We start from the raw sequence: 14792 nt of genomic DNA on the forward strand, positions 1-14792 counted from the left end.
AGGCTTATAGGACAAGATGGGAATGTGGTAAACCATGGCACAAGCACAGCCGGTGGGTCAGGTTTAACCCCCCCCCCCACCAGGGTTTGTCAGCGAGAAAGTTGAGTTTTTGGAAAATATAACATCTGAGCCATGGTCAAGAGTCAACTTAGCACCCCTCAAAAGATACATGATCAGAAACGCTTAAAGGCAACTGCAGAGAGTGGAAGTGTATCAAGTAGCACATCGGCGACTCCCCTTGAGGGTGATCGCCGGGTGCAATGAAAACAATAAGTTGGAACTGCCGTGGTATGGCCACTACTGCGGCAGTGAGAGCACTTCTGGAAGTCCAGAAGCAATGGGGGCCGGATGTGTTATTTCTGTCCGAAACGCATCTGAATACAGCAAGGGCAAAAAGCTTAGGAAAAAGTTGAACATGGACCATATGGAAGTGGTTGAGAGTATTGGGGCCAGCGGAGGCCTCATACTATTCTAGCGAAATCCTATTTTGCTGGAACTGATGGATAAGACCAAAAACTTCTTAGATGTGAAAGCTGGAAGTTCACCGGAAGAAAGCTAGAGGTTTACTGGGTTCTATGGTGAACCCAAATGGGAGGATAAACACCTCTCATGGGACTATTTGAGGAAACTGCATACACAATCATCTCTGCCTTGGGTGGTTGTAGGCGACTTCAATGAGATATTATACTCCCACGAAAAGGAAGGGGGCGCCCCTCGCCCACTTCGGATGATGGAGAATTTCCGGAATGCACTAGTTGACTGTGAGCTTGATGATATTGGCTTTTTTGGGGGAACAGTTCACCTGGAGATGGAGACGTATACGAGAACGGTTGGATCGTGCCGTGTGTAATGCAGAATTCTAGGGTCTCTTTCCGCATTCAACTATTACAAATGCGCCTGACCTTAAATATGATCACAGACCTGTTGTGCTTGATACCGAAGGAGATGCGACGGTATACATACAGCAGGGAGATAGGCAACGGCAATTTGAAGCTCGTTGGCTACAAGAGAATGGAGTGATGGATATAGTAGCGGAAGCATGGACACGAACACCAGCCTCGGCATCTTTGTCCGAGAGAACGGCCGGAGTACATAGTGAACTCCATGAATGGGACCGATTGGTTCTGAAGTCTCCACAGCGCAGACTGAAGAACTTAAAGGAGGAGCTGCAGGCCCTGCGGTCGGGGCCACTCACTAATGAGTCGGCAGATCGGCAGAGGGAACTTTTGATTGAGATAGAAGAAGCTATGGAAAAAGAAGAGATTTACAGGCTTCAGAGCCAGGGCGAACTGGTTAAAATATGGTGACCGCAACACAAACTTCTTTAACAATTTTGCATCAGCACGTAAGAAGCGAAACTTTATACGTCGTCTCATGGATGAAAATGGAGAGTGGAAGGAGGACAATGTGGCTATGAAGCAGCTGATTGAGGGTTATTTCCAGCACCTTTTTAGGGCTGAAGTTCAGGTACCAAATCAAGATGTTCTTGAAAAAGTAAAGCTAAAAGTTTCTCCTTATATGAATGAAAGCTTACTTTCTCCTTACACTGAAGAGGAAGTTAGGAAAGCACTCTTTAGCATTGGAGACCTGAAGGCACTGGGTCCGGACGGTCTCCATGCAATCTTTCATAAAAAATTCTGGCACCTACTAGGGGAAGATCTAGTGAAAGAGGTACTGGAGGCTGTTAATAGTGGAGTGATTCCGGCTGGATGGAACACCACCACCATAGTTTTAATACCAAAAGTCGAAACACCAGAGAATGTATCACAGTTCAGGCCGATTAGCCTTTGTAACGTGGTTTACAAGGTCATGGCAAAAATGTTGGCAGCAAGATTGAAAGTTTTCCTTCCAGAAATTATTGGTGAGACTCAAAGTGCTTTCATGCCAGGACGGATCATAACAGATAACATGATAGTAGCTTATGAGTGCTTACACTCTATGAAGAAGAAGAGAGGGAAGATTGGCTCTTGTGCAGTCAAGCTTGATATGCACAAAGCATATGATAGAGTGGAATGGGCTTTCCTAGAAGCTATCTTGTTGAAACTTGGTTTTGCAGCACAGTGGGTACAACTCATAATGGCTTGTGTTACTTCGGTGGAGTATAAGGTGAAGGAAATATGCCCTAGAGGCAATAATAAAGTTATTATTTTATTTCCTTATATCATGATAAATGTTTATTATTCATGCTAGAATTGTATTAATCGGAAACTTGATACATGTGTGAATACATAGACAAAACAAAGTGTCCCTAGTATGCCTCTACTAGACTAGCTCGTTAATCAAAGATGGTTAAGTTTCGTGACCATAGACATGTGTTGTCATTTGATGAACGGGATCACATCATTAGAGAATGATGTGATGGACAAGACCCATCCGTTAGCTTGGCATAATGATCGTTTAGCTTTATTGCTGTTGCTTTCTTCATGACTTATACATGTTCCTTAGACTATGAGATTATGCAACTCCCGAATACCGGAGGAACACCTTGTGTTCTATCAAATGTCACAACGTAAATGGGTGATTATAAAGATGCTCTACAGGTGTCTCCGAAGGTATTTGTTGGGTTGGCATAGATCGAGATCAGGACTTGTCACTCCGTGTTTCGGATAGGTATCTCAGGGCCCTCTCGGTAATGATCATCATTATAAGCCTTGCAAGCAATGTGACTAATGAGTTAGTTGCGGGATCAAGTATTACAGAACGAGTAAATTGCCGGTAACAAGATTGAACTAGGTATGATGATACCGACGATCGAATCTCGAGCAAGTAACATACCGATGACAAAGGGAACAACGTATGTTGTTATGCGGTTTGACCGATAAAGATCTTCGTAGAATATGTAGGAGCCAATATGAGCATCCAGGTTCCGCTATTGGTTATTGACCGGAGATGTGTCTCGATCATGTCTACATAGTTCTCGAACCCGTAGGGTCCGCACGCTTAACGTTCGATGACGATTTGTATTATGAGTTATGTGATTTGATGACCGAAGTTTGTTAGGAGTTCCGGATGAGATCACGGACATGACGAGGAGTCTCGAAATGGTTGAGAGGTAAAGATTCATATATCGGAAGGCTATATTCGGACATCGGAATGGTTCCGAGTGATTCGGGTATTTTTCGAAGTACCGGGGAGTTACGGGAATTCACCGGGAGAAGTAATGGGCCTTATTGGGCTTTAGTGGAGAGAGAGGAGAAGGGCCAAGTGGTGGCGCGCGCCTCCCCCGTGCCCAAACCGAATTGGACAAGGGGTGGGGGCGCGGCCCCCCTTTCCTTCTCCCTCTCCTTGTCTTTCCTTCTCTCCTACTCCGAATAGGAAAGGGAATCCTACTAGGACTTGGGAGTCCTAGTAGGACTCCCTATTCTTGGCGCCCCCCTAGGCCGGCCGCCTCCTCCCTCCCTCCTTTATATACGGAGGAGGGGAGCACCCCAAAGGCACCCCAAGATTTGTGTTAGCCGTGTGCGGTGCCCCCCACCACAGTTACACACCTCGGTCATATCGTCGTAGTGCTTAGGCGAAGCCCTGCGCCGATAACATCATCATCACCGTCGCCACGCCGTCGTGCTGACGGAACTCTCCCTCGGCCTCAACTGGATCAAGAGTACGAGGGACGTCATCGAGCTGAACGTGTGCTGAACGCGGAGGTGCCGTACGTTCGGTGCTTGGATCGGTTGGATCTCGAAGACGTTCGACTACATCAACCGCGTTACTAAACGCTTCCGCTTTCGGTCTACGAGGGTACGTGGACACACTCTCCCCTCTCGTTGCTATGCACCTCCTAGATAGATCTTGCGTGATCGTAGGTAAATTTTTTGAAATACTGCGTTCCCCAACAGTGACATCCGAGCCAGGTCTATGCGTAGATGTTATATGCACGAGTAGAACACAAAGTCATACTACTTACCAGCAACGTCTTACTTTGATTTGGCAGCATTGTTGGATGAAGCGGCCTGGACCGACATTACATGACCGCGTTCATGAGACTGGTTCTACCGACGTGCTTCACACACTGGTGGCTAGCGGGTGTCAGTTTCTCCAACTTTAGTTGAATCAAGTTTGACTACGCCCGGTCCTTGTTGAAGGTTAAAACAACACACTTGATGAATAATCGTTGTGGTTTTGATGCGTAGGTAAGAACGGTTCTTGCTAGAAGCCCGTAGCAGCCACGTAAAACTTGCAACAACAAAGTAGAGGACGTCTAACTTGTTTTTGCAGGGCTTGTTGTGATGTGATATGGTCAAGACATGATGTGATATAATTTGTTGTATGATATGATCATGTTTTGTAACAGAGTTATCGGCAACTGGTAGGAGCCATATGGTTGTCGCTTTATTGTATGCAATGCAATCGCCATGTAATTGTTTTACTTTATCACTAAGCGGTAGCGATAGTCGTAGAAGCAATAGTTGGCGAGACGACAACGACGCTACGATGGAGATCAAGGTGTCAAGCCGGTGACGATGGTGATCATGACGGTGCTTTGGAGATGGATATCAAAGGCACAAGATGATGATGGCCATATCATATCACTTATATTGATTGCATGTGATGTTTATCCTTTATGCATCTTATTTTGCTTAGTACGGCGGTAGCATTATAAGATGATCCCTCACTAAATTTGAAGGTATAAGTGCTCTCCCTAAGTACGCACCATTGCTACAGTTCGTCGTGCCAAGACACCACGTGATGATCGGGTGTGATAAACTCTACGTTCACATACAACGGGTGCAAGCCAGTTTTGCACACGCAGAATACTTGGGTTAAACTTGACGAGCCTAGCATATGCAGATATGGCCTCGGAACACTGAGACCGAGAGGTCGAGCATGAATCATATAGTAGATATGGTCAACATAGTGATGTTCACCATTGAAAACTACTCCATCTCACGTGATGATCGGACATGGTTTAGTTGATTTGGATCACGTGATCATTTAGATAACTAGAGGGATGTCAATCTAAGTGGGAGTTCTAAAGTAATATGATTAATTAAACTTTAATTTATCATGAACTTAGTCCTAATAGTATTTGCATATCTATGTTGTAGATCAATAGCTCGCGTATAGCTCCCCTGTTTTATTTTTGATATGTTCCTAGAGAAAACTAAGTTGAAAGATGATAGTAGCAATGATGCGGACTAGGTCCGTGATCTGAGGATTATCCTCATTCCTGGACAGAAGAATTATGTCCTTGATGCACCGCTAGGTGAGAGACCTATTGCAGGAGTATATCCAGACGTTATGAATGTTTGGCAAGCTCGATATGATGGCTACTTGATAATTTAGTGCACCATGCTTTACGGCTTGAAACCGGGACTTCAAAAATGTTTTGAACGCCATGGAGCATATGAGATGTTCCAAGAGTTGAAATTAGTATTTCAGACTCATGCCCGTGTCGAGAGGTATGAGACCTCTGATACTACTTTGCCTACAAGATGGAGGAGAATAGCTCAACCAGTGAGCATGTGCTCAGATTGTCTGGGTACTACAATTGCTTGAATCAAGTGGGAGTTAATCTTCCAGATAATATAGTGATTGATAGTTTTCTCTAGTCACTATCACCAAGCTACTATAACTTCGTGATGAACTATAATATGCAAGGGATGACGAAAACGATTCCCGAGCTCTTTGCGATGCTGAAATCGGCGAAGGTAGAAATCAAGAAAAAGCATCAAGTGTTGATGGTTGACAACCCACTAGTTTCAAGTAAAAGGGAAAAGGAAAAGAAAGGGAACTTCAAGAAGAATGGAAAGCAAGTTGCCAATCCCATGAAGAAACCCAAAGCTAGACCCAAGCCTGAAACTGAGTGCTTCTACTGCAAAGGATATGATCACTGGAAGTGGAACTGCCCTAGATACTTGGTGGATAAGAAGGATGGCAAAGTGAACAAAGCTATATTTGATATACATGTTATTGATGTGTACTTTACTAGTGTTTATAAGAACCCCTCGGTATTTGATACTGGTTGCTAAGAGTAGTAACACGAAAACAGGAGTTGCAAGATAAACAAAGACTAGTTAAGGACGAGGTGACGATGTGTATTGGAAATGATACCAAGGTTGATAAGATCACCATCACACACTCCTTTTACCTTCGGGATTTGTGTTGAACCTAAAATAAATGTTATTTGGTGTTTGCGTTGAGCATGAGTATGATTAGATCATGTTTATTGCAATACGGTTATTCATTTAAGTCAAAGAATAATTGTTGTTCTGTTTACATGAATAAAACCTTCTATGGCCATACACTTAATATAAATGGTTTACTGAATCTCGATCGTAGTGATACACATATTCATAATATTGAAGTCAAAAGATGCAAGGTTAATAATGTGTAACAGCCTGGATTTTTGCCCTTTTCTTTTTTCCTTTGATTTCCTTGGATTTCTTGTTTTGTTTTGCTTTTCCGTGGCTATGTGGTTCTGAAACTTGGAAAGATCATGTCTTCCTAGGTTTTATAGTGGCTTGTCATCATCATCCCAAGATCATGTCATTTCCATCCTTGACCTAACCCAAAATTCTTTTGTTGGGAATATTCCTTTTCTGATAAAGGAATAACCCTTTAAACCCTAGGTTGTGAAGCAACCTATATTTCTGTCACTCCTAAAATTCCCAAATAATTCTCATAAATTTTTTGGGTCCTATCTTGCTCAAATATGGCAACATATTTCATTGCCATGTTCAAAAATAATCCCCCAATAATTCTTTTCCTATTCTGTCCTAAATGGCACTTTGCAAAGGAAGTGCTATTTATATTTGCTTGATTCACCCCAAACTTCTTGGACACCTTTTCCTGTCCATATCATTGGCTCATGCCAAAATTCAACTCAATTTGCCTAGTAAATATTTTTCAGCAATTTTCCAAAGTTTCTGTCCAGGAAGGAACTTTGTGAAGGAGCTATATTCTAGGCATATCCAAATGAGTTGCAATTTTGCAAGGTCCTTCCTATGGTCAAATCATGACTCTCCACCAAATATGAGCTCATGTAACTCATCCATGTGAGCCCAGGACCAAATCTTTATTTCTGGTTAGGTTTTCAGTTTGTGAAGCAACTATATTTTATATTGCTTCAGTTGAGCTGAAACTTTACCAGGACATGCTTCTACCTATATCAACTCCTTCCACCAAGTTTTATCTCAATTTGTTAATCCAATTGCCCTGTGTAATTTTTCCAAATTTCTGTCCAGAATGAAGCTTTGTGAAGCAAGTGCCACTTTGGTATTTACAAATGGCATGAAATTTTTACAGTAGCTTCATATCATCATATAACCCCTCTCTGCATAATTTCAGCTCATTACAATCAAGTATGTGAGTGTATCATCTAAATCCATTATTCTGGCCAGTTTTGCACTTTCTACAGCAACCCTCATCTAAACTCCTCCTCTTAGTCTGATTTTTGGTGATCAGCATCACCTTAGCATGTCATCATCATCAGACAAACTAGTTACCACGTTACCTAGCTGGTTTAACCACAACAAGTTACAAACACCTTCTTACTGATTTACTTTTGGAGCTAAGTGCAAATCTCTTCTTTGCCCCTGGACCGATTTATTTCTTCAGTTGGACTAAGGGAACCAAGGTCCATCCACTGGACATGGTTGGCCACGCCAAAGAGCGCCTCGTGCGCCAGTGCGCATGGTGATCACGCTTGCGTCATGGCTGCAGGCATGCTCTGGCTTGTTCCGGCCACTATGCTCGTCTCCTCCCTCCTCGTCTCGACCTCAAACCTTGTCCAGGAGCTCGCCCGTGCTCGACTGCGTCTCCCTGCATCGGTTCCGCGTCGTGGTTGGCCATCAATGCGCCGCTAGAGCAGTGCCCGTGCCATGCCCTGCCCCTGACCTCCATTAGAGCACTGCTCAAGCTCGCTTGTGAGCTCCAGAGCCTTCCCCGCGGCTATTTAAGCGTGCCCCGAGTCCCTCCGCACATCACCAGCCTCTCCCAAGCCTCCTTGCCCACCGGAGTCCTCGGCCCCCTCCTCTTTTCACCGGAGTTCGCCTCGGCCATCGCCGGTCTTCTCATTTCCGGCGAACCTAGCCCCTCCCCTCTCCTCCAGAGTTGTCCACCGCGTTCCCCTCATCCCAGAGAGCCTCCCCACCCACTCGTTCGACCCCGAAGTCCCTCTGGCCGCACCTCCCGGCCAGGGCCGGTCCTGAGATTTTGGGGGCCCGGGGCGAAACTAAAACTCGGGGCCCTTAGTATAGACACCACAATAATAACAATGAATATATTTATATATATAATATTATAAATAACACTTAAATGAATCCAAAATCACTAGCGACAGAAATAATATATACATATTACCTTAAAAATAACATTCCTCGATGCAAAGGCACTTATGATGAGGTCGATGTCAATCTCATCTATATTTTTTTCTCGGCGCATAATGTTGCCAAGCTATTTAACCTCTCCTGAGTCATTGCTGACCTCAAATAGTTTCTTCAATAATTATAAATTTGAAAAGCTTCTTTTGACTGATGCGACCATCATAGGCATATCAAATAAAATGTGAGAAACAATGGAGATATTAGGATAGCTATCAACTTCTCTAACATGTTCGAAAATCTCCATGGCAGACATTACACCGTATGGCAAAGTGACTCATACTCTTTAGTTCAAAAAGAAGTTCAATAATCTCATAATCTCGTAGCCACTTACATTGTCATCGCCGATGCTGGTGTCAACATTTTCTACTCGCTGATCATATTCTGAATTCCCAATTGGTTGTTGCTCTTCCTCTATGGGAACCATTGCCAATCATCATCTTTGTTTATCGAAGCAGTGGAAGCACCATTATTACTCTCGAGAAATTTGTGCGTATCTGGGTGTTGTGATTGTACCAATTTATCCATGGCCGTCTTCCTTGTCCTTTTATCCCTACCCGATGAATATGTCCTGCTTTTGTACGACATGATAACACACAATGCTCAAAAATATTGCTGCAGCAATTGTTCAACGCTAGGGTTATCATCAAGGCTCACATCATATACCTGATTGTACCAATTTATCCATGGCCGTCTTCCTTGTTCGTGTGCTTTATGGAATTACAGATGAGGGCCTCTGGAATTGAAATCAGTGGCGAACTAGATTACACGCGTTCCTAACTGCCTATGCAAAATTAAGATGGGGGCCCTAGGAACTGAAATCAGCAGTCAATTAGGAAGGAGATTACCAGGAGTCGGGAGGGATGAGGCGTCAGTACCAGTATGAACATCCGGCCTCGGCGGCTAGGGCTAGAATAGCTGCGCCTGCGTGATTGCCGATTGAATAGGAAGGGCGCGCGTTGTTGGCTCCTTTTTTCACGTGAAGGGCTCGCTTGCGGCTGATCGTGATTGGAATACGAACGAATCGACGATGGGTGGGAAAGTGGGATCAAAGCGATCGGCCTGCTGCTTGCTTTTTTTAGAGATCGTTTTGCGCTCGCGCGTCTGCCTGGAAGACTAAATAAAGCCCAGCGCCCAGCCCTTTGATTTTTTCTTCGGACATAGGCCCATAGCCTACCTAGGCTTAGTTGTTGCATACTTGGGCGGGGGCCCCTGGATGTTGGGGGCCCGGGGCGGCCGCCCCCCCTGCCCCCCCTCAGGGCCGGCCCTGCTCCCGGCGCTTGGCCGTCGCCGTTGCTCTCGGCCACCACCCCGACCAAGTCCACCCGAGCCTCCTCTCTCCCTCCCGACTCCACCACCGTCCTCCCCGTGCTCCGCTGAGTCGTTCCACCCCATCACCCCTCGCCGGAGCTGCCCACATCGCCAAAGACCACCGCCGCCCGCCGTCCTCTGCCTCCCCTCGGTCCTCCTCCGCCCCGCGTCCTCCTCTCCTCCCCGGGACCGGCCAACCCCCTGGACGGACGCGCCACGCCGGGCCGCGCCCGCCGGTGCCCGCGCCCTGACCGGAGCTGGCCTGGACCGGCCGCCCCAGCGCCGGCAGCGCCCCTGTCCTCCTCCTCTGCTTCCTGTCGTGGCCAGGCACGGGAGTAAGAAGAAGACAGGGGAAGGAGAGAGAAGGATAAGGTGGGCCCCGCATGTCATCCTCTGCCCGTTGACCCCGCCACTGCCAAGTCACGTAAGTGGAAACACATTTCCCCGAGTACGTCTTCTTCAATGAAAGCGTATTCCTCCTTTCTTTTATCTAAAATACGTTTTCCCCTCCGGAAAGCGTATTCCTCTCTAGTGCAGCATAAAGTACGCTTTCACTTTTCTGAAAACGTATTCCTACTTATACGCTTTCAGTTTTTTCCTCCCAGGGTCCTGTTTGCTGAAGTTTATTCACAGATTGGTCCCTGATCTTCTACACCTCATAACTCCGCAACCGTAACTCCGATTGAGGTGAAACCAGCGCTCACTTCTTCGTCGCGTCGAGGTCTATCTTTTGGTAACATTTTCACTAGGTGTTCTCAAAGTGAAAATGACCATTTTTCCCTTGCCTCTAATCACTCCCCTCCGAGAAAGAACCGTCCAACGTTTCGTTCCGCGGCTTCACTGCACTTCTTCCTGGAGTCTCCGTCACCCCCAGGCAAGCCACAATACCCACTTGCATGATAGTCATGCAGTAGCCATGGTTTTCAACTTGAATATTTATTAAATGATTGCTTGTTTAAAATATGGTTATTGTTGTTTCGGTAATGCTTCTGGGTTAGTGCTTACCTTCTTGCTATGTTGTTATGCACCTGGTTATCATGCCCTGGTAGTTGCTAGTATTCCTTTCATATGCTTATGCTTGCAAGTAGTACCTGTTGATGTTGGTGATGGTCTTCGATGCATAACTGCCGTCTGTCCCGAGTACCGTTGTTATGCATGTTCCATTGCATCCAGTTGGTTAAATGCTTGCATGATGGCATTGTTGATATGTTCTTGCATGATATTTATTGTTGATGCTAGTGGTCATGCTATGTTTCGGAGAAGTATGTACTTATGATGTTCATGCTAGTCAGTATGCCATGCTTAGTTGGATATGATTCATTGTTGATATGGTGGATAGTTATGTGGTTCTCTCATGATTATGTTGATATTCATGCTCATGCATTGTAATTGCATCATGTATTTTATCATGGCTCAGCATATTTGCATTCAGTTTAACCGGATTAAATTGAACTTGAACAACTGTTGGCTGAGTCATGGTGCCACCAAATTGAACTGACCAGTGCAACCACGCTTACCTTTATGGGAAGGTCCTAACTGGGTCTATTGTCGTGCCTCTCGTTGGTGCCTCCAACTAGGGAAGGTTATGGGCGTGCGGTACCCTGGCCCGGTAAGCAGACATAACCTTGTGTGCCCGTTGTTGTATTATGGATCCGGTCCCCGTGAGGGACGTTTTGGCCACGACGGTGGTCGTTGTGTCTTTGGTAGACACGGGGCCACCTAGGACTAGCCCAGTTGGGAGTGGGTCGGAGTGGCCGGGAGAGTGTCATGGTAGTAGATCGGTTTTGTCGGAACGCCGTTGGTCCACCCGAATGGGATCGAGTGCGAGGCCATGGGTTCCGTAGTGTGGGTACAATGTACTAACCTCTGCAGAGTGTATATTAAATCTATCGATAGCCGCGCTCGCGGATAAGGTCCCAGTTCGTGTCGGACCCACTGTGAGTCAACAGTAATAATAATAATGTGCTTAATAACAACCCCGGTTCGATGATGAGATAAGTTGGTTGTGATCGCCGGAAGGATCACTGTTTGAGACCAGGTGTTGGTCATGGTTGTGGTCGCCGGAATGATCACCGTGGTATCGAGGATACCGAGTTGTTGGATATTCGTGATGTTGTGCGAGAATCGTGGGAAAGATCAAGCTCCTTGTGGTCATTTGATGATTACTACGGTATTGTTTATACCAAGCTTGATTTGATCCTGAGATGATCGTGTAATGTCCGAGGTTGGTAAGTGATGCATGTGATGGATTACGAGGTAACCCGAGCAGAATAAATGGTGCATGTAGTGTCATCATGTTGCATGCTAGTATCATCAGATTTATATGCCATGATCATATATTGTCCTAGCGATATTATGTTCATGTTGTTCATGCCATGCTATCCTGATGATCCAATGAAAATTCCTGCTTAACCTGTAATTGCCATGCTGTTGTTTGTCTTGAATGCTTATGGTTATTGTGAGCTTGCAAGTACATTCAATGTACTGACCTGGCGTGTCATGCCAGTCTGCAGGTCGTGCCTGGATTGCTTGCTTGTTTGGTGTTGTTCCTGTGTTCGCGAGCTAGGATAAACGTTCCAGCCAGAGTCCCTGCGGATTGGAGTCCATCATCGCTATTCGTTGTTCCGCTGCCAGTAGTTGTTCCGCTGCTTCGAGTTGTTATGCTGCTTGTATAGAGCAACCGTGATTGGCGTAGTGTCGCCGTAACGATGTTATTCATTGTAATATCGGAACCCTTGTGTTCATATGGGCAAGATGACTAAGACTCCATTCTCCGGAACAATGGAGCGAGCAACTGACTTATTGGAAATAATATATATTGATATATGTGGTCTGATGAGTGTTGAGGCTTGATACGTCTCCGTCGTATCTATAATTTTTGATTGTTCCATGCCAATATTATACAACTTTCATATACTTTTTGGCAACTTTTTATACTATTTTTGGGACTAACATATTGATGCAGTGCCCAGTGCCAGTCCCTGTTTGTTGCATGTTTTTGTTTCGCAGAATATCCATATCAAACAGAGTCCAAACGGGATAAAAACGAACGGAGCTTATTTTTGGAATATTTGGAAAATCTGGGAGAAAGATCAACGCGAAACGGTGTCCGAGGTGGGCACGAGGCAGGGGGCGCGCCCCTGACCATCGTGGTCCACCCGTAAGGCGGTTGATGCCCTTCTTCTGCCGCAAGAAAGCTAATTTTTGGTAAAAAAATCACGGCGAAGGTTTCAGGCCAATCGGAGTTACGGATCTCCATATATATACGAAACGGTGAAAGGGCAGCAGAAAAAACGCAGAAACAGAGAGAGACAGATCCAATCTCGGAGGGGCTCTCGCCCCTCCCACGCCATGGAGACCATGGACCAGAGGGGAAACCCTTCTCCCATCTAGGGAGAAGGTCAAGGAAGAATAAGAAGGAGGGGGGCTCTCTCCCCCTCGCTTCCGGTGGCGCCGGAACGCCGCCGGGGGCCATCATCATCACCGCGATCTTCACCAACACCTCCGCCATCTCCACCAACATCTCCATCACCTTCCCCCCCTCTATCTACAGCGGTCCACTCTCCCGCAACCCGCTGTACCCTCTACTTGAACATGGTGCTTTATGCTTCATATTATTATCCAATGATGTGTTGCCATCCTATGATGTCTCAGTAGATTTTTGTTGTCCTATCGGTGGTTGATGAATTGCTATGATTGATTTAATTTGCTTGTGGTTATGTTGTTGTCCTTTGGTGCCCATCATATGAGCGCATGCGTGGATCACACCATAGGGTTAGTTGTATGTTGATAGGACAATGTATTGGAGGGCAAGAGTGACAGAAGCTTCAACCTGGCATAGAAATTGATGCATACGGGATTGAAGGGGGACCAATATATCTTAATGCTATGGTTGGGTTTTACCTTAATGAATGTTAGTAGTTGCAGATGCTTGCTAATAGTTCCAATCATAAGTGCATAGAATTCCAAGTCAGGGATGACATGCTAGCAGTGGCCTCTCCCACATAATACTTGCTATTGGTCTAGTAAAGTAGTCAATTGCTTAGGGACAATTTCGCAACTCCTACCACCACTTTTCCACACTCGCTATATTTACTTTATTGCTTCTTTACTTACAACAGCCCCTACTTTTTATTTACGCGCTCTTTATATTCTTGCAAACCTATCCAACAACACCTACAAAGTACTTCTAGTTTCATACTTGTTCTAGGTAAAGCAAACGCTAAGCGTGCGTAGAGTTGTATCGGTGGTCGATAAAACTTGAGGGAATATTTGTTCTACCTTTAGCTCCTCGTTGGGTTCGACACTCTTATTTATCGAAAGAGGCTACAATTGATCCCCTATACTTGTGGGTTATCAAGACCTTTTTCTGGCGCCATTGCCGGGGAGCAATAGCGTGGGGTGAATATTCTCGTGTGTGCTTGTTTGCTTTATCACTAAGTAATTTTTATTTGCTGTTCTTAGTTGTTCTCTATCTTTAGTTATGGATATGGAACACAAAATACCAAAAAAATTAGGTGTACTTGCTACTCATGGAGATGAGGAACCTCCTAAAACCCTCGATGCTCGTTATGTGACAGATATTATGTACTACTTTGATAATCCAGAGAAAACCCCATTCAATTTGGTAATGGGAGTAACGTTGGATCAACGTGAATACTTTAGGGATTATCTCTTGACTCAAAAAGGGAAACTATTATGGGATCAAATTCATATATTGAAGTGGTATGCTAGACAACTATGCTTGAGTTATGATTATATTTGTTGCTCTAGGATGAAGGCTCCACACCTTCCCTTTTCATGCAAATTTAACGATAATAAAACCTTAGCTTCTTATGCTAATGGTATATATGATTACTATGATGTGGAACAAATAGAAGAATTTGTTGCTTTTATGGGTGCTTATGAAATTGAATCTATGTTTAAAGAGTTTGAAGATTTTGATGATGCTGCTTATAGACCTGAAAATTTAGCTATCCTCAAATATTGCTATGAGAATTATGAATACAATTCCGATATTAATGCACTTATTGAGAAAGTCTCCGCTGTCCAAGAAGAGACTAATATTTTGCAGGAATCTATGGAAGAAGAAATTGATGAAACTGTGGGCTCATTGGATGAAAAAGATGAGGAGGAGAGCGAAGAACAAAAGGAGGAAGA

The 14792-nt window shown here is 44.9% G+C and overlaps 1 long non-coding RNA gene across 1 annotated transcript; it reads right to left on the minus strand.

Annotated features, from left to right (window-relative positions):
- Window positions 1-8481: 8481 nt before the first annotated feature.
- LOC120969737 (uncharacterized) lies at window positions 8482-9332 on the minus strand. The gene is made up of 3 exons (XR_005764081.3): window positions 9170-9332; window positions 8988-9057; window positions 8482-8892 (listed from the first exon to the last, which is right to left on the minus strand). It is a non-coding gene; the product is annotated as an uncharacterized lncRNA (long non-coding RNA).
- Window positions 9333-14792: the final 5460 nt, after the last annotated feature.

The sequence above is a fragment of the Aegilops tauschii genome, chromosome 7 (genome assembly GCF_002575655.3).
Source record: "Aegilops tauschii subsp. strangulata cultivar AL8/78 chromosome 7, Aet v6.0, whole genome shotgun sequence".
Lineage (NCBI taxonomy): Eukaryota > Viridiplantae > Streptophyta > Magnoliopsida > Poales > Poaceae > Aegilops > Aegilops tauschii.